Source organism: Lithobates pipiens, unplaced genomic scaffold (genome assembly GCF_037356315.1).
Source record: "Lithobates pipiens isolate NorthernLeopardFrog02 unplaced genomic scaffold, aLitPip1_a1.2 Scaffold_13, whole genome shotgun sequence".
In the NCBI taxonomy this organism is placed as follows: domain Eukaryota; kingdom Metazoa; phylum Chordata; class Amphibia; order Anura; family Ranidae; genus Lithobates; species Lithobates pipiens.
Genome location: NW_027507718.1, coordinates 134,370,645 through 134,395,280, shown reverse-complemented (window position 1 = coordinate 134,395,280; position 24,636 = coordinate 134,370,645).

Below are 24,636 nucleotides of genomic sequence, written 5' to 3'. Positions count from 1 at the left end.
ATAGTTGTTTAATTTTCTGGAAGAATGCTGAGGGGAGCTTGATGGGAATTGTTTGCAATAAATACAGGATACGGGGGAGGATATTCATTTTCAGAATGGCCGCGTGACCAAACCAAGAAAAATGGGGTTTGTCCCACTTACGCAGGTCATCTGAAATAGTGTGAATCATTGGTATGTCGTTTTTTGCATAAAGATCTGGTAGGTGTGTGGTCAGCTGGATTCCCAGATACGTGATGGCGTCTTGTTTCCATACGAAGGGGAAATTGTTTTGACAATGGGTGACTAGGTCTTTCGGGAGGAATATGTTGAGAGCATGGGATTTAGAGAAATTTATTTTTAGATTAGATATGTGTTGGAATAAGTAAAAATCTCTAAGGAGGTTTGGAATTGAGGTTAGTGGATCACTTAAGAATAGCAAAATATCATCGGCGAAAGCCGCTAATTTGTAGGTGTATCCTACTATGGGTATTCCCTTATGTTTTCGTTCGATCATTAAAACAAAAAAGGATTGGGGACAAGGGGCATCCCTGTCTCATTCCGTTCCGGATGGAGAAACCGTTTGACAGGTGGCCATTCGGGTGGTGATCTGAGAGGAGTAAGTGTTCAATGGTAGTGGATTTTAAGAGAGGGAGGTCTTTTTGGGAGAGAAAGAGGTAGTCTAGCCTAGAATGCTTATTATGGGGTGCAGAGAAGAAAGAGTAGTCGTTCTCGTTTGGGTGCGCCATGTGTCGTACATGAGGAGTTCCTGTATTTGTGTATTGATTTGTCTTAGTGCTCTGTAAGGCAAGGTTGTGGATCCAGATGAAGAGTCTAGGAGGAATCCTCAGTTGTTAGGATAAAGGGTGCTGCGGTGGAGACCAGAGGAGGTGAGTCCTGGAGAGAGGAAGAAGGAAGGTGTGGGGCGGAAGGATAGGAAGGGGGGAGGAACTGAGAGAAAGGGGATGGGGGTTAGTAGGGTGGGGGTTGTGGTGGCAAGGTGTAGTGACCGGAGGTATGAGTAGCCCAGCTACCTTACCCTGGTGTAGGATGTGAAGTCCGGTGCGGGTCAAAGGTTGTAGTCAATATCCCGTTGTGCGAGGGAGTAGAAGGTGCACGAGTGTAAGTTTGTTGAGCATCTAGTCCGTTGGAGGTCATCAGAGCCAAAGCCTGCTTTTTGGCAAAAGAGAGAGTAGTTAAGCAGAGTTGGTTGATGGTCTCAGATCAGTGTCGTAGTGTAGTAGACTAACAAAATTGTGAACATTATGAGCAATATACTTTATGCTTTGTACGGAAAAGGTATTGTTCTGAGATGGTGTACTAGAGGAGGAGCCTGTCGTGAGAGCGAGCAATTAAACAGGATGAACTATAAAATCATACAACAGGTAAATACAACTTGACAGGTCAAACTCGTTGAAGTAGTTTACCTTATCTTGAATAGGCAAGGTTGGTACTCTACCTTGAGGATTTATGAAAACACTAGGAATGCAAGGGGGAGTGTTTCCATGAAGGTTAGCTTACAATGATCTGCAAAGGCAGGTGTGTTCTGGGGAAGTGGGATGAGGAGTCAATGAGATATAGATCTGTGGGTTTGCCTGAAGTTGGACAATTTGGGTGTTAGGTCACTACCTTACCTCGTATGATCATGTTTCCCAGTAGTGGCTTAGGCTGGGTAAAGTATCATTCATCAGTGATTCATTACTTAATGGTACCTTTCAGGTATAAGATGGTTGGGATGTGACTCGATAGTATAAGTCTAAGGATTGTTTGATTAATAGCATATGTCTGCCCTTTGGAGGACCGTCCCACATGGAGGATTCTAACATGGCACCTTGTATATTAGTAGGGTATTCAAGAGGAGAGGTGATCTCCATGTAGGATGGGCCCCCCTTTACCCGTGTAAACAACAGGTAGGGATTTATTGGGAGATGGGGAGAATACAGTTATATGGAGACCAATGAGTGTAAATAGAAACAAAATGAAACATAGCCGGTTATGGAACTTATGTATACCCTTATCATGTACTCATTCCGTATTGATGGCAGAACACCTCTAGTCCTGGATACAAAACCTTGGCATGGGGGGGAAGGGGGAGATGACTGCTGCAGTTGTTGAATAGCAGTGTCATGGCGGGCTGTTGTGTCCTCTAGGTCATCCATCCTCATATTCATCCGCTGCATATCTCTCCTCAGATCAGTGATGTCAGTTGTAAAGGATTCTTTTACGTCAGCTGCTACTGACTGGAGGTCACTCATGCTTAGTGGGTGAGTGGCAGAGGGGCTCTCCGTGGACTGAGAGCTTCTCCTGGCAGACAGGCTGAGGCTGGAGGAGCGTGTCCCTATGTAGGCCGGAGCCTCAGCCTTGCGTGATTGCGTCCGGAATATTTCCGGGATGCTGCGCCCGGAATGCGGGTCCGTGCCTCTCGGGGAGCGGGACCAGGACTGTGAAGGTTTTTCCCTTGGATTCACCATTTCTGCTGCATTGGGAAGCTCCGGTAGTCAGTTGGTGGGACCTCCTTGGGACAGAGCGATGAGATTAGGCTGCCATCTCATGTCGGCACCAAGTCAGGCCCCTCAGCCTTTTGTTACTGTTACCTGTTCTTGAATATGCCTGGATGGGATCCATCTATAAACTTTATATTTACCTACCTACCTCCCTCCAAGGAAAAGAGTGTCATCTGGGTAATAGTAGACAGTTTCAGTAAAACTTTGTGGCAATAAATGTGTTAAGCTGCGTCCCTCCGTCAAACAATCGTCCACTCTTTTCACATAAGAAAGTGTCAGGCTTCATGGCATTACAGTGAAAATTCTGGAAACCTATCTTTTCTCGGTTTGGAATTGACCTTTCTATCTTAGGCCGCGTACACACGGGCGGACTGTCTGGCCTACTTAGTCCGCCGAAACACATTTCAGCGGACAGTCCGCTCGTGTGTGGGCTTCAGCGGACTTTTTCAGCGTGCAGTCTGGCGGACTAAGTATTTCGGAATGTTGGAAATACTGTCCGCTGGACTCGCATTTGGGCGGACAATCCGCCCGTGTGTGTGCCAGTCCGCCGTACTTTTGAAATGAGCGGACTTTTCCCGCCCGGAGAAAAGTCCGCTCATTTCGAGCGGGTATCCAGGTAGGGGGGGCCCGCGACGGAGACGTCGCGGGCCCCGTCGCCTGGTATGGACTTAAAGGGGAACCCCAACGCCGAAAAAAATCGGCGTGGGGGTCCCCCCCAAGTCCACAACAGACCCTTGTCCGAGCACGCTACCCGGCCGGCCAGGAAAGGGGGGCGAGCGAGCGCCCCCCCCCTCCTGAGCCGTACCAGGCCGCGTGCCCTCAACATGGGGGGTGCCTTGGGGAAGGGGGGGCAGCGCGGCCCCCCCACCCCAAAGCACCTTGTCCCCATGTTGATGAGGACAAGGGCCTCTTCCCGACAACCCTGGCCATTGGTTGTCGGGGTCTGCGGGCGGGGGGCTTATCGGAATCCGGGAGCCCCCTTTAATAAGGGGGCCCCCGGATACCGGCCCCCCACCCTATGTGAATGAGTATGGGGTACAATGTACCCCTACCCATTCACCTGTGGAAAAAAAGTACAAAAAAAACACAACACAGGGTTAAAATATTTTATTGCACAGCTCCGGGGGTCTTCCGTCTTCGGGGGTCTTCTCGCCGGACTCCTCCGCTATCTTCTTGTAGCTCTTTTGCTAGCGGAGGAGTCCGGCTTTCTTCCTCGCCGCCGGCCTCTTCTCCCGACTTCGGGGGTCTTGTCCCCCTCTTCGGTTCTTCTGCCGGGCCACCGCGCCTTCTTATAGCTCTTTTAGAGGCGGTGGCCCGGTCTTCTGTCGCCGCCGTCGCCGCCGCCTTCCGTTCTTCTTCTTCTTCTTCTTCTCCAGGAGATGTTGCCTCGACGATCTCTCCGGCCGGAATGCCAGGGACGCACTGCGCGGCCACTTTTATAGGGACAATGGGGCGGTGTCACATGGCTTTATGTCACATGGGTTGGTCACATGGGTTGATGTCACATGGGGACTATGACATCGTAAGGGGGCGGGGTCACCATGTGACCAACCCATGTGACATAAAGCCATGTGACACCGCCCCTTTGTCCCTATATAAGTGGCCGCTCAGTGCGTCCCTGGCATTCCGGCCGGAGAGATCGTCGAGGCAACATCTCCTGGAGAAGAAGAAGAAGAAGAACGGAAGGCGGCGGCGGCGACGGCGACAGCGGCGACAGAAGACCGGGCCACGGCCTGTAAAAGAGCTATAAGAAGGCGCGGTGGCCCGGCAGAAGAACCGAAGAGGGGGACAAGACCCCCGAAGTCGGGAGAAGAGGCCGGCGGCAAGGAAGAAAGCCGGACTCCTCCGCTAGCAAAAGAGCTACAAGAAGATAGCAGAGCAGTCCGGCGAGAAGACCCCCGAAGACGGAAGACCCCCGGAGCTGTGCAATAAAATATTTTAACCCTGTGTTGTGTTTTTTTTGTACTTTTTTTCCACAGGTGAATGGGTAGGGGTACATTGTACCCCATACTCATTCACATAGGGTGGGGGGCCGGTATCCGGGGGCCCCCTTATTAAAGGGGGCTCCCGGATTCCGATAAGCCCCCCGCCCGCAGACCCCAACAACCAATGGCCAGGGTTGTCGGGAAGAGGCCCTTGTCCTCATCAACATGGGGACAAGGTGCTTTGGGGTGGGGGGGCCGCGCTGCCCCCCCCTTCCCCAAGGCACCCCCCATGTTGAGGGCACGCGGCCTGGTACGGCTCAGGAGGGGGGGCGCTCGCTCGCCCCCCTTTCCTGGCCGGCCGGGTAGCGTGCTCAGACAAGGGTCTGTTGTGGACTTGGGGGGGACCCCCACGCCGATTTTTTTCGGCGTTGGGGTTCCCCTTTAAGTCCATACCAGGCGGCGGGGCCAGCGACATCTCCTTCGCGGGCCCCGCCCACCTGGAGACGCGCTCGAAATGAACGGACTTTCCTCCGCGTGTGTTGGCGAGTCCGTTCATTTCAAAAGTAGGGCGGATAGTATGGCGGACTTAGTCCGCCGTATTAGTCCGCTCAAAAAGTGCCGTGTGTGGGCAAGTCCGTTCATTCGAAAGTATGACGGACTGTCCGTCGGATTGTCTGACGGACTAAGTTGGCCAGACAGTCCGCCACGTGTGTACGCGGCTTTATTTGCATATCACCCTCAATCTAAACAGAAGGAATCAATCAGTCCTTTGAAGGTTTCCTCCACTGTTTCATCTCTGACAGGCAAACCAAATGGGCTTCTCTCCTCCCATGTACAGAGTTTGCATACAACAATTGAACATATTCCATTGGTTTTCACCTTTGTGTCTTTATGGCCTCCATGCCAGGTGTTCCTCCTTTTCTCCCTGATTTCTCCATGATATCCTCTGATTTCCCAGAGGTCAAAAACTTGTTAATCCTTTCTCTGCCATATGGAAATCCATGCAAAACAACAGTGCGCATGCTTTTGCTTTCCAGAAAGGCTTAGCTGATAGTTGACTCTTGGATACTCTCGCCTTCAAAGTTGGTGATTTGGCATGGTTATCCACCTGCCATATCTCTCTTACGGCACACTCAAAGAAACTAGCACCAACATTTTTTAGACCTTTCAAAATCATCTAACAGATCAGCCCTGTTTGTTTTTGTCTAAAACGTTCTTCCTCCATGAAGAAACCCAGCTCATTTCATGCTTTTTTTGCTAAAACCAGTCAACCTGTATACCATTGTCTACTCTAAAATTCTTTTTGTTTTCAATGGTTAGAAGGAGTTTGAGGTAGAAGCTTAGACCATGGGAACATTTAGAACACATTTTAATATTTCATTCACTGGAAGGGTTCGACCCTGAGGCATACTCTTGGGTTCCTGTCTCCTCTGTTCATGCTGATCATCTGGTAAGGAGTTTTCATGACATGCGAAGGACCTAAAGCACAGTCACTTAAGCCAGCCGTTAAACATAATATCTAACTCCTCCAAATCCCCTCACGAATGACATGACAAGATTTTGGAGTAAATGGCCTTGATAGCTTTTTATTAACAATTACTTTAAAATTAAATTTAAATAACTCTTAACAAACTTTTATGTACTTTTGGGGTCTTCGAGGGGAACACACACCACTAGTCACTACAACAAACTTCTTTTAACTTTAGGCCTCCAGTTGCAAGCCCCCAGACCCAGAGATGGTACTCAACTTTCGCAGTCGCCTACCTTTTTATCCCATCCAGGTTAACCCCTCGTTAACTGGAAGGTACCTGATAACCCCATCCACAGATGGGTACCAACCATGTTAACCCCATACCACAACTGGGTACCAACCATGTTAACCCCATACCACAGATGGGTACCAACCATGTTAACCACATACCACAGATGGGTACCAACCATGTTAACCCCATACCACAGATGGGTACCAACCATGTTAACCCTATACCACAGATGGGTGCCAACCATGTTATATATGCATATAACATCCATATTCTCCTCCTCCAAAGACCCAACTACTGCACGGCTGTTCTTACAGCCCCTATTATAATTAAACATTCTCGGGAGGGTGGGTGGGAATCTTTTTCTCCGCCGCTCACTACTGACATCACTCCCCCTCCTTCCTCCTAGCTAACTAATCCGAGCGCCTCCCTGCTCCGGCCACTCCCCTTTTAAAGGGGAAATTTTTTTCCCACTAAAGCATGACTGTGCTGTTCATACCTGTCATGCCGTCCCTACACTAATCCTTTCCTCTCCTTCTGCTCCGGGACTCTCTTTACTTTCATCCTGTTAAGCCTTCTACTTTGGGCATGGAACACCTCCCCAGGGGCACAAGTTTGTGAGGTGCTAATGTTAGGATTGTGAGAAGCACTCCTGTACTGCCTGTCTCTCTCTCCCTGCAGTCTGCCGCTCAGCTGTTCTCTCTTCCTCAGCCTGGACTTTGGTTGTCCTTAGATACTTGGCATGCACCTTCTGCTCTCATTGGCTGGCGGTGTTCCCTTGCTAAGACAGGGGCTGGATTTTCCTGTACCTAGTGCCTTGTTTCTGGATATGCAGTATATAGGACTTGTGAAAGTCGGACTGCGCCCCACCAAAATGCTGACACTAAATAAACTACATTGTAAAATTCATAAAGAGAGGCCACAGAGCAGCAGCCAAAGGCTGCTAAGCGCAGGGACAGCATGACAATTGTTTGCATGCACTGTCGCCGCTTTAATAACATTACATGTAGGCCGCTTTAAGAGGACGGGTAGGCGGAGCCAGGGGGCGGAGCTATCACATTCGGCCGGGAAGCCAAGCGGAAGCCAGGCCACTTGGAGAGCGGAGGAGGAAGAGATTAGGCTGACCCTCGCCGCTCCTCCGTGCAATCCAAGATGGCGTCCGCGGACTTGATAGCCCAGCTCAGGGCCGTTATTGAACAAGAAGGCGCCGCATGGCTACAGGGGCAGGTGGCGGCCTTGGCGGCAGAGCGGGAGGCGGCGACGAGCGGGGGGACGACTGAGACTCCACGAGCGCGGCGTTCCAGGCCGCCTGAGCGCTACAGTCCGGGAGCGGGCCACGTGGGGCCCCCGCGGGGGCGCTCACGGCCACGAGGAGCGGGGGCAGCGCAGAGCGGCGTCCACAGCAGAGGGCAGCTTCACCGACCTCCACCCCATCGGGGGAAGGGAGCAACAGGTACTCGGCCAGGAGTGGGGCCCGGAGGAGGGGACTGGGGAGTGTGGCTGGGCGGCAGGAGGGATCGTCCCTGGATTCGGCGCCCCCTGCTCGGCGCAGATGCATAGGCCAGGCCAGGGGAGATGGGGAAGTCGGTCTGCGGAGGTCAACAGCGCAGCGGGTGGGGGCACGACCCGGCGTGGCGGCCCCTGGTCACAGGGGTGATGGCGGAGTTCCCGGGGGCGGCCTGGACACGGAACGCAGCTTGGCCGTGGGGCAGGTGACGAGGAGCCGGCGAGCTGGGAGGTGCAGGAGCCCTTCGCCCAGCCGCGAGGGAGGAGCGGGCGGTCGGGTGGGCCGGGCCCCTAGAGATGTGCATCGCAGAACCCCTGATGGTGGAGCAGGCCCGTCTGGGCGTCCTTCTTCCGGACCAGTGTCAGCCGTGGCCAGCGATCGATCGGAGGGCGAGCTGTCGGAGTCGGATGGCGGTGATGTTCGTGACGCGGAGTCGGCGGTGGGTCCCAGTGCGGCGGCTGCGAGGCCCGGTCCTGGGCAGCCCGGTGAGTGTGACACTTCTTTTTCTATTGATCGACTGTTGCATGATTTGTTGGGTCGGGGTAGCTTGCGGGGTGCGCCGTCGGCAGGCGGGGGCGGTGGGTCCTCGGGATTGGCGGGCGTGACCAAGCCTCTGGAGCCGGCTGCGGGTAGGAGGCAGGAGGGCCTTGGGGGGTTGTTGGCGGGCCTAAAGGAGCTGGTTCAGAAATTTGAGGGGGGCATGGCGGGCGGGCCGGCCCAGGCGTGGGCGCCGGCGGCCGCCGTAACAGTCCCGTCTGGCGTGGGGTCCGCTCCGGTGGTGGCCCTGGGGGTCCCAGCGGCTGGGGGGGAAGCGCCGACGGGTTCGGCGGCCCCCGCAGCTGACGGGGTTTCTGCGAAGTCGGGGGAACAGAGCACTGACCTGGTCAGGCTGGCGGACGCGGCAAGGAGCGAGGTGTACGTTTGCTTCGAGGGACCCTTGGGGGCGCACTTGAAGCAGGAGGTGAAGGAGAAGATTTGGAAGGGTGAGTACATCGAGATCTTTACCCTGCTTCCGCTGGAAAAGTTCAACCTGGACCGGTTGAAGCCCGAGGAACGGAAGAAGGAGGACGAGGAGAAGCGGAGGTATAGGTTGATTCCGCGTACTTTTTCAAATTGGCTCCAGGCGTTCGCCATTTTGGCGAGCGTTGTGGGGGAGAAGGCGCCGGAACATTGCTCCGCGTTGTTCGTGTATCTGGAGGCCATCAGTGAGGCGCATAGGACGTACGGCGGGGTAGCGTGGCTCAGGTATGATGAACAGTTTCGGCAATGGATGGCGGTTCGACCGAGGGCGGCGAGGGCTCCCAACCCGTTTTTTCAGCAGGGGGTCGGAGGTTCAGCTACCCCAGGACAGCCGACCGAGAAGCGCTGGGGTTATTGCTGGCAGTTCAACGAGGGCACCTGTAAATTCGGATCCACCTGCCGCTTCAAGCACTTGTGCTCTGGTTGCGGCGGGTCCCACCCCCTCACCAGATGTTTTAGAAAAGGAAAGGGGCGCACTGGAGATGCTGTCCCGAAGAGGGACGACTCCGGTGCGGGTGGAAAGGATGCGGCCTTTCCTCAATAGATATCCGGACAGGGTGGGGGCACGGGTGCTGGAGGAGGGTTTTACGGTGGGTTTTCGGATCCCCTGTTCGTTGACTGCCCCTCCTCCCGTGGCCAAAAATCTGAAGTCCGCTTTGCAACACCCGGAGGTGGTGACGGACAAGTTGAGCAAAGAAGTGGCGTTGGGCCGCATGGCCGGCCCGTTTCTGGACTCATCCCTCCCCCGTTTAGTGGTTTCTCCGCTGGGGGTAGTCCCCAAAAAGGAGCCCAACAAGTTCCGGTTGATCCATCACCTGTCCTTTCCAAAAGGGGGCTCGGTGAACGACGCCATCTCGCCGGAGGAGTGTGCGGTGACGTACACATCCTTTGATGCGGCGGTGTCCTGGGTGAGGAGGTATGGACGGGGGGCTTTGATGGCGAAGTCGGATGTCGAATCGGCATTCCAGCTCTTGCCAGTGCATCCTGATAGCTTTTGGCTTCTTGGGTGCTGTTGGAAGGGGGGGTTTTACGTCGACCGTTGCCTGCCCATGGGTTGCTCCATTTCATGCGCATTCTTCGAACAGTTCAGTTCCTTTTTGGAATGGGCCGTGCGGGACGTGGCGGGCATCAACTCGATCATTCACTATTTGGATGATTTCTTGTGTGTAGGCCCGGCCGGCTCGAATGTTTGCGCAGTCCTCTTGGGGACGTTGCAGCACTTGGCGGGCCGCTTTGGGGTCCCATTAGCGCCGGAGAAGACGGAAGGGCCCACAGTCTGCATTACGTTTTTGGGGATTGTGATCGACTCGGTCAAGATGGAATGCAGGTTGCCCCAGGACAAACTGGAGTCGTTGCAGGATGAAGTCCGGGCGACCATCGGGGTTCGCAAGCTGCAATTGCGGCAGTTGCAATCTTTATTGGGCAAACTCAATTTCGCGTGTCGGATCATTCCGATGGGGCGAGTTTTCAGCTGCAGGTTGGCCTCGGCCACGGCAGGGGTCCGGTCGCCTACTCATTTCGTGACTCTGAAACAGGAGCACAAGGACGATCTTGAGGTGTGGCAGGCCTTTTTGGCCTCCTTCAACGGGCGCGCCCTATGGATGTCGGGTCCCATTAGCAATTGGGATCTGGAGTTGTTTACCGACGCGGCTGGGTCGTCGGGTTTCGGCGCTTACTTCAAGGGCCAGTGGTGCGCAGCACCGTGGCCTGCGGAGTGGGCCGCGGCCGGGCTCCTGAAGAACCTGGTGTTGTTGGAACTGTTTCCCATTGTTGTGGCCTTGGAGATTTGGGGGGAGTCTTTTCGGAATCTGAAGGTGCGCTTTAATTGCGACAACTTGGGGGTGGTGCACGTGGTTAATCGGCTGACGGCGGCCTCTGGGCCGGTGGTCAGGCTTGTACGCCACCTGGTGTTGCGTTGTTTGCAGGTTAATGCGTTCGTCTATGCTGTGCATCTACCGGGTGTGGAGAACAAGTTGGCTGACACTCTGTCTCGTTTTCAGTGGGACAGGTTTCGGGGGCTCGCACCGGAGGCAGAGCGTCACGGGATCGCCTGTCCGGATTGGATGTGGAGCATAGCGGTGGAGTTGCAGCACGGTTGATTGAGATGTCGGTATGTAAGTCGACATGGCGGGCATATTCAAAGGTTTGGCAGGAATGGTCGGAATGCCTAGCGGCGATCGGCATGGCCCCGGGTGAGGCGGGCATGGCTCAGGCTGTTTTTTACTTTCTTTGCAAGGATATGGACAGGGGGGTTTCGGCGGCCTCCATAGACAGGAAGCTGGCTGGGTTGGCCTTCTTGTTTAAATGGGAAGGGAGTCGGGATTTTACTAAGGAGTTTTGGCTGCGGCAAGCGGTGAAGGGGTACTGGAAGGCGCATAGGCAGAGGGATGGGCGGCGTCCGGTTTCCTTTCAGATGCTCCGGGGACTGTGCACGGCGGTTGAGGCGGTTTGCGGGTCCTCTTACGAACGGAGCCTCTTTAGGGTGGCTTTTTCCTTGTCGTTTTTTGGGGCATTCCGGATTGGCGAGCTGTTCTGCCCAGCCCGGTCTCGGGTCGGGGGGTTGGATGCGGGTGATGTGGAATTGGGTCAGGATGGGGTTAGAATTTGGTTGCGCAGGTCTAAGACGGATCAGGGGGGGAGAGGGGGTTCTAGTAGAAGTCGCCCCCATTGCGGAGAGTGATATATGCCTGGTGGGGGCGGTGGCGGCTTTCCTGGGTGTACGGCCACGGGTGGCGGGCCCCTTTTTTATGCATGGGGATGGTTCCTTTTTGTCTAAGTTTCAGTTCACTGCGATTTTTAAGAAGTGTGTGGCGGCAGCGGGGTTTGACCCGGGGAGTTTTTCATCGCACTCTTTCCGCATAGGGGCGGCTACTGAGGCGTCTAGGGCCGGGCTAAGTGCCGAGGCAGTGAAGAGAATCGGACGGTGGGAATCGGGGAGGTTTAGGCTGTACGTGCGGCCTCATTTACTGAGTTAGGCCTGGGCGCGGGGGGGGGGGGGGATATGTACTATTACGGGATGACTGTTGCGGGGTCTTGTGTATTTACTGGTTTTTGTTTACAGGTTCTGAGGTGGCTTTGGTCTGGATTCTGGGCCATTCATACGTGTTCTGGGGTTCGAAGAGAGCCGATGTTCGTCCTAACGGGAGACAGCTTCGGATTCCCAGACATGAAGCCCAGGTTCGATGGATAGGGGTTCCTGGTATGCGGTGGAACAGGGTGCTGGGTGAGGTCCATAGATTTGCTCGCCTGGACCGGCCGCCTGATCTGTTGATCCTGCATGTGGGGGGCAATGACATGGGGGTCAGGTCCATGAGGGACCTCATACGTGACATTAAGTGCGACAGCCTTCGGTTGAAGGCTGCCTACCCGGGCATGGTCTTGATATGGTCGGATATGGTCAGCAGGATGTCGTGGAGGTGGGCGCAGTCTGACAAGAAGGTGGACAGGGCCCGGGTTAAGGTTAACAAGGAGGTGAGCAGGTTTTTTGTTAGGAATGGGGGATTGGCAATTAGGCATCGGGAATTGGAGTTTGAGACATGGAGATACTTGAGGAGTGACGGGGTTCATTTAAATGAGGTGGGGACGGACTTGTGGGCGTTAGGCCTGCAGGAGGGGATCCAGAGGGGACTGTGCGTGTGGCGGTGCTCGAAAGGGTAAGGCTTTACCACCTTTCGAGCTGTGGCTGGTTGTTTGGGGGGTCAGTTTAGAAGGGTAAGTGGTGCAGGTGGTAATTAGGTTGTACCCATCCATGGGGATGGGGATGGTTGTTGATGTACTTCCTGGTTACAAGGGGGTAACCGGAGGAGAAAAGGGGTAGGTCACTGCATTGGTTTGGGTTTAGCCTCCGAGACAGGGGATGCCGTCTGGAGGTCAAGAGGTTAAATAGATGGTGCAGTGACCAGTAGGGTCTTGGATATGCTAATGACCCATGTTCCAGTGTTAAAGGAAAAGTTTACAGGTTATTATTATTAAAAGTTATTTATTAAAAGTTTACATTTTATATTTATATTTTGGTTAATAAATCAAGGCCTTTGGCCCTTTACTCCAAACGCAGTCTGGTCTGGTTTAATGGGGTGAGGGGGTTTGGAGGAAAAGGGGGGTGATGGGGGTATGTGGCAAAAGGTGGGGGGGGGTGGAAGTGTCAGACAATACAAATGTCATGTTGTAAGTCCCGCTGAGTGCACCTGCTGCCTGCTCCATATTTGACATACTTCTTGACTACAGAATGACTGACGTGCTTCAGCTGCTGTACCAACCACCCAACTCCATAATTGCCCCTTCCCATTAAATGAGACCACACCTTCCTTTGGAGTATTTAGTGGCCGTAGCAGCCTCTTTATTAATCAAAATATAATAATTTAACGTATAACAAAATATCAACAAAACATAATTTAACTTCAAACCCTGAACGCGTTGGTCATCTGCAGTAAAACTCCCCCTCTCCACCCCATTAGCATATCGATCCAAACAAGCACTGCGGTAATATTCCTTTAACTAGGCCTCAAGCCGACATGCTGGCTCAAAGACACCGAACTATTTACCGCAGTGCACCCATTCACCATCAGCCATATCAACCTTCACTATATGGCATATCATCAACGAGCCCATATCTGCAATGGGTCCCGCATCAACTTCTCTGTGGGGAGGGGCTATCTTCCTGTACCTGCATCGACCAACACCCGCCAACCGCTACGACATCCAACACCGCAAACCTGAAACAGAAAAGAACAAGTTAGCCTGTCCTCCCCCCCGGTAGATTCTACCATAACCACTCCGTCCAAGGTAAGGGAGGGAGGGTGGGAACCTTGCAACTTCCACTGACGCCGGGGCGTAGAGCGCGCACACGTCCTAGCGCTGACTCCGCCCCCCGGCCAATCGCTGCAGTCCGCTGTCCTCATGCCAGCCCTGCTCCTACGCCTTGCTCTCGTCTGCGGGCTGTGCTTTATGGATTGCACCTGGGCCAATACATTAGTATGTGCAGTGGCCCACCTCCACACTATATATAAATATAATAAATAAATATATATAAGTGTGCTGCATCACAAGAACAGTTCAATACTCATTCTACACTATTCTTTGTTAAACCCTTTGGATTGCAATCACTTCAATACAATAGCTAACAGAAAACAGAAGACCAAAGACTACATCTCTTATTGTAAGGCCTTACGTTCAATCACAATAAGAAAGGACTGCATTATAAAGCAGGGTGAGCTCTTTAGCCATTGTATTGTGTGGTGTTAATAACTTTGCATTTCTGTGTCTATTAAGGTGTGCTGGAAGCGGGAAGGTGCCCAGAGTCAAGGCATTGCCACTCTGAGCATTGGTCCCACTTGGATACGCGTGTACAGGGGTTAATCAAACAAACCTTTTATACTGGAAAAGTTGTGAATATTCATTGCATTGCTGCTGCATTACATCTGTGTGGCAGTGTAGCTATTGTAACCACTGTTTATACCTGTTCTAGTAAAATTCTTGTGGTTAATATCCTTCAGTAAACTTATTCTAATATTTACTTACAAAACAGTGAGTTGTCTTATTGCAAGCGTGGAACCCGAAGTGTCAGAGGTAAGGGCAGCCACAAATGTCCAGGATGGTCAGTGGGAAAATGAACAACTGTGCAGCTCCCAAGGGAGTAGTGCACTACATATATATATATATATATATATATATATATATATATATATATATATATATATATTTATGGCCCAGAGCCCTCTGACCGGATAAGGATGACAAACAAGGCTAACATAAACTCGCTTACTTGAAATGGACCTGAAAGTGTGCCCTGGCCTAACGTAGGGTATACCAAAATAAGGGGGCATACCCTAGATAGAGAAATGAGTAATAAATGAAATGAAAATGAAATGGAGTGAAATGAGTACTCTCCCGAGGAGTATAATGCTTGAGAAATGCCCTGAAAGGGGATGGGTGGGTGGGTATCGCGCACCGGAACCGACGAGGGAGCTAGGCGAACGGGCTGGTTATATACTCCACCGGGCTCCACCCATAATTCCAGGCCACCATACTGGCCTTTCTATTTATGGCCCAGAGCCCTCTGACCGATACGGATAAGGATGACAAACAAGGCTAACATAAACTCGCTTACTTGAAATGGACCTGAAAGTGTGCCCTGGCCTAACGTAGGGTATACCAAAATAAGGGGGCAAAAACATACAGGTAGGGATTGCACTTTATTGATTCGAGTTTGTTACTGAGTGAGCTTGACAAAGGCCTGGGCCATCTCTACTTGCGGATTGGGTATGTAACAGGCAAAACAGGTGGACTTCCATCTACCCAACTTCTTGATAACATGGACCGGGACCCCTTGGCGGGAGGCAGTCGAAGCAGCTCCGATACGAAATGAATGTCCGGAGTAGTGAGCCGGATTGAGGTGAAGGATGCCCAGGAGTATCCTGACATGCTCCATGAACTGGGCTGCATTCAGTGGTTTACCGTGAAATGGCAGAAGCGGGCCAGTTCCTGGTTGATCGGCCAGAAGGGTCAACAAGCGGGTGAGAATGGCGACCGGGCACCAGCGGTTGTTGGTTTTATAAAAATGTATGTCTGTACCTGGGCCAAGCTGCTGCGTCTTGGAGACTGCTATGTGTAGGATGTAATGGTCTCCGTGCCTGACCAGGTGGTGCTTGCACAGCATGCGAGCTGAGGGGCTACTGGAGGTAAACTCGCCTGGCCGTAAGAAGCCGTAGAAGGCCAGGTGTATGGCTGCTTGTATAATGATACTAATGTGGAGACCGAAAGGTGAAGTGGCCAGAATATCAGACATCTTCCTGAAAACGTCTCCTGTGATAGGCAGGCGTTTGGTGGAGGCCGTGGGCTGGCGTTTCTGGATGCCGCGCATGACAGCCCGAATGGCGTGGAAAGTGAACAAGGAGGGTTCGGCAGGGTCCTGGAGGGACGTGAAATGTTGTACCCCGGCCAGGTATAACCGGATCGTGTTAAAGGATAACGCCAACTCCGAGTGGCAATAGGCAATGAAGGCCAGGACTTGCTTGACCCGGGAGGTCTCTGTGGAGTGAAATGTTAAGAAGCGGTTAAAGGCCCTCCAGGCTGTTTGATAGGCCTTGCGGGTATTGTCTGAGAGGGAGAGGTCGATGAGTTGAGTTGCGGCTACTAGGTGTGGGGTTAATCCAGGGTCAGTTGAGACCAGTCCGGGATAGCTGCTGATGTTGGTCCGGCTCCGGGCACCTGATCAAAAAAGGAAACTAAGTTAAAGCGGGAGAGGGCGTCCGCTGCCCGATTGAATTTACCGGGGATAAAGGCACAATGAACGTTGAATTGAAATAATAACGAGAGCTGGACCAGTCGCCGCAGGAAGGACATAATCTCTAGAGACTTAGACCTGCCTTTGTTAATGATTTCCGCAGTGGCCAGATTGTCCGTTGAAAAGGTCACTGTTTGACCCGACCAACTGCGGCCCCATGTGTGGGCAGCGGCTACGATAGGGTACAACTCGAACAGGGAGGACGTCTCGGTGAAGCCCGGAATTGCCAGTATCTGAGGAGGCCAGGGGGCTGCGAGCCAGAGGTGGCCAAAAATTGCCGCAAAGCCCGTGGAGGCCGCTGCGTCGGTCACCACCTGAGGTGAAAAGGAGGACACGGAGGGAATGAACAGGGACACGCCATTCCAGGACGTTAGGAATTCCTCCCACATGGCAAGATCTGCTATAGCTGCGGGGTCCAGGCTGAGGACATGCTCCGGGTCTTGTGAATGGGACAGTAGGACTAACAGGCGTGATACGAATGCGCGACCTTGAGGGATGATGCGCATGGCAAAATTAAGCATACCGAGAAGGGACTGTAGCTGCCTCTTGGTGCAAGTTCTAGCGCGGGTGAAGTCCCTCAGGACCGTCCTGATGCGGCTTAGTTTATCCGGGGGGAGGCTGGCCTGCATAGTGCTGGTGTCTAAGCTGACCCCGAGAAAGGTGATTGCCTGCGCTGGACCCTCCACCTTGTGCTCGGCAATGGGGACGTTAAGGTTATTGAAGACCACCCTTAGTTTATCCAGATCCCCTGGAGGGGAGCCAGGTGACTCGATCAGCAGGAAGTCATCCAAATAGTGTATGACTCCCTGGCACTGGGCTACGTGCAGCAAGATCCATGCGAGAGACTGCGCAAACGAGTCGAAGAGCCAGGGGCTACTCTTGGACCCGAAGGTTAGCTTAGTGGCAAAATAGTAGAGCTCCCTCCACTTGATGCCATGCCAGCACCAGAGAGATGGATGGATAGGAAGGAGCTTGAAGGCGTCTGAGATGTCGGCCTTGGAGAGCCATGTTCCTGTGCCTGACTTGAGAATGGCCTGGATGGCCATGTCTACAGATGCGTATTTAAGGGAGAACTCCTCAGAGGGGATAAGGGAATTAAGACTGGGGACAGAGGAAGAATGAGGCGCTGACAAATCGTAGACCAACCTGAGTTTATTGGAGAACTTGCCCTTGACAAGCCCAATAGGGCTGACTCGCCAGGTGTTAAATGGGGGCTTTGTGAAAGGGCCTATGATGAAGTCCCGGTCTAGCTCTGCCTGTAATAGCTGGTCAATGGCTTGTACATCCGTGGCTGCTGACCGCAGGTTCTGGCACTCGTATGTGAGGTGAGGGAGAGAGACAAGTCCCGTATGAAAGCCCTGGGTGAAGCCCTGAACTAGGTAGGCGGCAAGTGAGGGGGTGGGATGATTGGCGAGGTAGACACTGAGCCACGAAACGTCGACCCGGCTTAGTCAAGATTTTTTAGCCTGCTTGACCTCGCACATAAGCCTGGGATGAGCTCTATGACACCGCGTGCATACGTGGAGCAGCCTGCACTGACTGAAATTGCACGACCCGCTGTTATAGTTGTTGCAGATGGCTGCACCTCCCATGGTCTTGACCGGGCGCCCCAGTTTATCTGTCTGCGGCAGGCGTACCGGCGCCGGTGGGCCCTGGGCAGTACCTGAGGTCGACGGACCGTCTAAGGGTGGTGCTGCCACTGAGCTGGCACACCAAGTCGCGGTGTGAGTAGCCGACTGGCAAATTGCACAGAGGGGAGACCGCAGCCCCGCGAAGTGTCGGCAGAACAGCTCGGTGTCCATGACACTCCAGTCAGTAGGCATCTGAAATTGGGAGAGCCTAGCGGCCGCCTTAGCGGAGAAAGAGCGGTGATAGTCATAAAATGAAAAACCGCCGTATTTATAACCCAGGTCAACTACCACGTGGAGATAACGATCCAGTTCCTCCCTCCTGCCGGGGGAGGCTGAGCAGATGATGTCCCTCAACATGCCGAAGGCCAAGGTGAACTCGGTAACAGAAAGCTTCCTGTCCAGCCTGGGGTCTTTGGCTTTGAGGACCACCGACACGTCCCCCCAAGTGTAAGCTTTGTTTTCTGCCAGCTCATGAATGGAGATAAGAAGGGAAGCCAGATTAACGTCCTTGCCCTCTAGGATGTCCTTCCTGATGTTGGCTGATATCAAATGAGAAGGGTACACTACTGGTGTACGCCCGGGGGTACCTGTGATAGTGTTATCCACTGCCTGGGATGCTGGTACTGGAGGAGAAACGGATGGGCGGGTCTCGAGGAGGGCCACCTGACCCTGAACCTCCGACATTGAGGTTGTCAGGGATGACACCAGGGTGTGAAGCTGCGTGATGGAAGCAGCGATAGAGCCCAGGGAGGCCTGCTGGGCACTATCCTCCACCGCGGCTGGGGGAGGAAAGAGGAGCCCGAAAAGCTCGGCCTTTCTGGCTGTAGCTGGAAAGGGTACACCCCTGCGCCTTAACTCGGCTGTTAGCCTGGGAATGGTCCATGCTCTGAAGGACCTTTGGCTGCCGCTCTCTGAGACAAGAGAAGGAGACAACGGAGCCGTGTAGTCCTCGCTGCCAGCCTGGGACATGGTGGCAAAATCCAGGCTTGGTGAGCCTATTAATCCTTGGGTCCGGGTTTCCTCCTACACGGAACCTATGAGGGTGACATGGATTACAAGACTCGTAGGAGACTCCTGAGAAAACATTTCTAAAGAGAAGGATACTACCGCTCGTAAGCGTTTCCCTTCCAGATGATATTCTCTTACCTACGGAGGCACCGTTCGACCAGGTGCAGGTTGGACCTACTGAGAACTCGACTGATCTGAGGAGATGAAGGTGAAGTTTGTTTGAGAATCCTATACCTAAAGAGAGAATGTCTAGCTAACTAGTGGAGGTGAGACTGGAAATGTGATAAATGACATAATGAAATGAATGGACAACCGAAATTTGCTCTTTTAGAATAACGTACATACGACGACAGAGGCGTGACTTGGTTGCGTCGCAGATGCAAAAACAAAAAAATTATTTTCATTCTTTTGAGGCAATTCAACAGTGAAATGAGGCTGATGAGCCAGGCCCCCCGATAGAAATCCAACATTGAAGAGTCAACTGGACTAACCGGGAAGCAGTATGTGACCGTGAAATGAGTGAATCCGCCATGACAGAGATCTGAATCGCCATGCCACAAACTTTGCGACCGAGCACGAAACGGACTCTGGAGCATGTACTGAAATTAGGCCATTCCTGGGGCACGCCGAAACGAATTTAGTACACGGATGTGACTATTCGTACCGGAACGTGGTAGGTGAAATGAAATGAAAACCCATGACAAAGACACGAATCAGAGGACGAGCCCATGAACCCAACAGAAGAATCCTGTCTTTGGAGCATGTACCGAAATGAGGCGTAGCAGCTGGGCGCACCGGAACGAATCGGCGCATAACCAAATGCAACAGGATTCGAATCGGAGCGTAATAAGTGACTGAAATGAAATGCCACGACAGAGACAAGTTTCAACAACTGGACAGATGGTTACCACAAAGAATCCGTCTCTGGAGCATGTACTGAAATGAGGCGTAGCAGCTGGGCGCACCAGAACGAATCGATGCATAAGGAATGCGATGGGATTCGAATTGGAGCGTAATAAGTGACAGAAATGATAAGCCATGACAGAGACAAGATTCAACGACTGGACTGATGGTTTACCATAAAGAACCCGTCTCTGGAGCACGTACTGAAATGAGGCGTAGCAGCTGGGCACACCAGAACGAATCGGTGCATCACAGAATGCGACAGGATTCGCTTTGGCGCGTAATAAGTGACAGAAATGATATGCCATGACAGAGACAAGTTTCAACGACTGGACTGATGGTTGCAACAAAGAAACCGTCCCTGGAGCATGTACCGAAATGAGGCGTAGCAGCTGGGCACGCCAGGACGAATCGGTGCATAGCAGAATGCGACGGGAATCGAATTGGCGCGTAATAAGTGACAGAAATGATATGCCATGACAGAGACAAAATTCAACGACTGGACTGACGGTTACAACAAAGAATCCGTCTCTGGAGCATGTACTGAAATGAGGCGTAGCAGCTGGGCACGCCAGGACGAATCGGTGCATAGCAGAATGCGACAGGATTCGAATTAGCGCGTAATAAGTGACAGAAATGAAAAAGCCATGACAAAGACTAGAATCAAGGACCGTGCTTGAACCTGCGAGTGACTCAGTCTCTGGAGCATGTACAGAAATGAGGCCGAACCCTGGGGCACTTCGAAGCGAATCGGTGCATTGGAGATGCGACGGGATTCGCATCGGAGCACGGTAAGTGACAGAAATGATGAAATGATTTAGAAATGGTAGAAACGAAATGATCCGACATAACAGACTGAAATGTTTGAAATGACTCGAAATGATTGAAATGAAATGAAATGAAATGACAGACATAGTACAAACGGCATGAAATGATTGAAATGTTTAACCTTATTCGGATTTGAAACGGTCCGACCGTTTCTATGGTTTTGAACAACATGAGATTGACATTGTCCGGAGTGCTCAGTTTAACGTGACAAGCAGACAGCTGTAATTTCGAAACGGTTCGATCGATTCGAACATAGAGAAAATGAGTCGTTCAGTTTAGTAACAACTTGCTACGAAACGAAGTGCCTGGTGGCACGAACGGCATGTACCGAAAAAGTGATAACGACTTCTTTCGAAGAAGGGGTAGTGACATGAAGTAACGAATACGAGTGCCACAGTTAAGACGTTTCGTGCAATCTAGAGTGAGTGGTTCGTGAGTTCAGGAATCTAGTTTACGTGACTTTGTAACACATGAAATGAAACGGGTGCCGAAGCCCTACCTGCGACAGCCGGCCCAGACGTGTTGTACGACAACGGAAAATTTCGATTTGAGTATAGCGACTCAGACGGACGCTGACGAACGAATATATATACAATGCATGTGCCAGTTGGTCTTCTTGCCTTAAGGGAAAGATGGCAGCTAAAGGTAAAACCCTACTAGAACTCTCTATACTTTAGCAAAACAGGGTGAAAACCCTTAACCTTTCAATATGGTGCTCCCCCTACCTCTCCTGCTACTTGTTTTCATTATGCTGCTATTCTTCAGATCACCAGTCAGCAGGGGCATCTCTGACATAATGAAACAAATCTCAACTTCCATAACAAGTTGACTGGTTCCACACAAAAACACAATGTGGAACACGGCAAGTAATTTACTAGGGCTCCATTCAGATCAGTGGTAGCAGTAGATTGCTTTTCATGGTGGCTGGTAGGCAGTAAGTCACCTGCTTACCACCTGTTATAACCTGAAGTGGCTGAACCACTACTGCAATTACAAGCATTGCACACCATTGCAAGTTGATTATGATGTGGATATATTTACTCATTGAGTCACATTTGGTCATTAAATATGGGGTTAAAATTAAGCAAAATGTCAAGAAGGTCAGCTCGGTCATCCGACTGTCCCCGGAAGTTCATGCCGTAAAGTCCTTGATAAAAGTGTCAGTCGGCGCACGCGGGTGCGCGTATGTTCTGATGGGTACACGCGGGTGCGCGTTAACGCTAGTGGGCGCACGCGGTTGCTGCCGGGTGCACACGGGTGCGCGCTAGTGATGTTGAGCGCACGCGGGTGCGCGGAGAGGTTGGTGTGGGCACGCGGGCGCGTGTGAGCGCGGCGTGACAGCTCTTGGCGCCAAAGGGGTTATTTAAAGGGACCTGTTACTTTGCCTCCTTGCTGTCCGGTCTACAGCGTTCCTGACGTGACCCCCTTGTACCTGCCTGATTCTCGCTTACTCCTGTGACCCAGCTTACCCTGACGACTTCTTGTTTGCTGCCTGCCCACGACCCCGGCTTGTCTGACGATTCTTCTGCCTGCTGATTCGGTACCTTATCTGCCTGGAGCGTGGTCAAACAATGGCTCAACCGCCTATTTTACTGCCCCCATGTGAACAAGCCCTAATGGGAAAGAATCAGTTGCAGAACGCCTACAAAAAACACTAGGTATTAGTCCTCGGCCCTTTGCTTTCCTTTTTTGGGTCCCACTTCTAGAGTACAAGTCTTCTTTAATAATGAACATTCTGTTTGGTATTTTTTATTTTTTTGCCAGATCAGACTAAAGCAACCAGTCAGGTTAAGGTAAACATAAAAAAAGCTTTATAGTGAAATGAACTTTTAGTAATGCATCATTACTGTATTATTCCAAATCCCGCTTTCTCCCATCTTCCCTCTTCTTTTTTCTTTGTTGGTTTCTCATTTTCTTACCTTTTTACTTGAACAAATGGGAAATGTATTCTTGTACATCTGATCTTTCCCTTGGTCTATTCTTCTTGTTCTGTGTTTGCATTATCTTTTCTAATACCTTGCCTTCCCTGACACAATTTTTTATACCTTCTTGTTCGCAAAAATCTGAGTTCCTTTTCCTCCCACCCATATCTCTGGTGCCTAGTTCTTCATACATTTGTATTTTGTTTCTTTCATGTTTTTTTCGTTATTAATCTCTGCCTCTACATTGCTGTCTGCACATCTTTTTTCGCTGGCAAACCTTCATTTCACTCTGTCTCCCCTTCATCTCTCTTGCAATTATTTTCTCTATTTAATTTTCTCTCTCCTATATTATTACAGAGTGTCTGTCTTTTTCTCTCCCTCCCCAACAGCCCCCATACCCCCACCCTCTGTCTCGCTCTGTCAGAAAGACACCATGGAACAGTTGAAGCACTTATTAAATTGTTAGTACGTAAGTGCCATGTAACCAGTATAATTGGCTTCTTAAAATATTCTGTTTAACAAAAACAGTTCTATATGCAGCACGTGGCATCAGCCGAGTGACAGTGTGAGTGACAATGCTCCTGAGAACTTAATGGTTGACCATACAGGTGACAGAGGGTCACTAGAGATATTTATTTGAACATTCCTAGAAGAAGAATGTGAGCTGTCCAAAATTATTCAAATAAACTGCGGTGCTGTCAAATGCCGAGTCTGATTTTAAACCCCTCATCTTTTCTAAATTTAACCCTTTTCCTGCCATTGACAAAAGGGTTACTTTGAAGCAAAGCTGCTAGTAGCTTGCATCTACCTCAGTCCCTTAGGCTAGAAGTTCATGGACCTTTTTTTCCGACACTACACACCAGAATGCACAGGTGGTTCACATCTTTGCATTGCGGTACAATAAAAATGTATTTAGGTGCGTTGGCAAAATGAAGTACACAGGGCTGCTGTTAGAAATTACAGGGCCCTGTACAGCCTACCTGAAAGGCCCCCCACACCTCAGAAAATAACAAAATTACATTTTTACTAAGAAAAAAACAACATAATTTACAACTTACTTGCTAAATCTAAAAAATAAATCTGTAATAAATAAATAAAGCTCTGTGTGAATGAGAACTTGGGGCTCATTTATATAAGCTCTGTGGCCTGTACGTGTGAATAAACAGTTTGTTTATGTGGCTGGACCTGTGTTCATGGTTGCAGGGTGCTTGCAGAGCAGAACCATTCACTTGAATGGGTCATGTTTAACCACTTCAATACAGGGCACTTTTCCCCCTTCCTGCTCAAGCCAATTTCCAGCTTTCAGCTCTGTCGCTGTTTAAATGACAATTGCGCGGTCATGCTACACTGTGCCCAAACAACATTTTTATCATTTTGTTCCCACAAATAGAGCTTTCACCTCTGGGTTTATTTTTTTTTTCTAAACAAATTTCTGTTATAAAATTTAGTAAATAAGTACATTTTCTCCTTCACTGGTGGGCACTGATGAGGCTGCACTGATGGGCACTGATAAGGCACTGATGAGCACAGTTGAGGTGGCACCGATGAGGTGGCACTGATGATGGTCACTGATGATGGTCACTGATATGTGACACTGATGGGCACTGATAGACGGCACTGATGGGCACTGATAGGTGGCACTGGTATGCAGCACCGATGGGCACTCATAGGTGGCACAGATGGGCACTGATAGGCGGCACTGATGAGCACTGAAAGGCTGCACTAATGGGTACTTATGGGTGCCACTGATGGGCAATGATAGGCGGCACTGACAGGCAATAACGGGTGGGCACTGATGGGCACTGATCATAACCACTAATCAGTGTCCATCAGTGGCACCTATTTACACTGATAGATGGCACTTATGGGCATCGCTGCTATTAAGACACTGGCAGATATTGCTGGTGGGCACTGGTTGGCATTATGTGTGTGCACACATTGCCACCCATGGCTACCAGAGATGCCATATCTGGTGGTCATCAGTGGTGGCCTTCCCTGGTGATTCTGGTGGCCTCCCTGGTGGTCTTGGGCAGGCATCTGTGGGGGGGGGGGGGTGGCTACGCTGATAAACAATCAGCACAGACCCCCCCATCAGAGCAGCAGCCAATCGGCTCTCCTCTACTCGCATCTGTCAGACGTGAGGGAGAAAAAGCCGATAAACGGCTCTTCCTGTTTACATCGTGATTGGCCGTGATTAGACACGACTGATCACATGGTAGAGAGTCTCCGTCAGAGACTCTTTACATAGATCGGAGTTGCGTTGTGTCAGACTGACATGCCGCAACAACGATCGCTGCAATGTACGCCCCAGGGGGTGCATGACGGCTTGTTATCCTGCTCTCGTCATATGAAATCCGGTCAGGATATCAC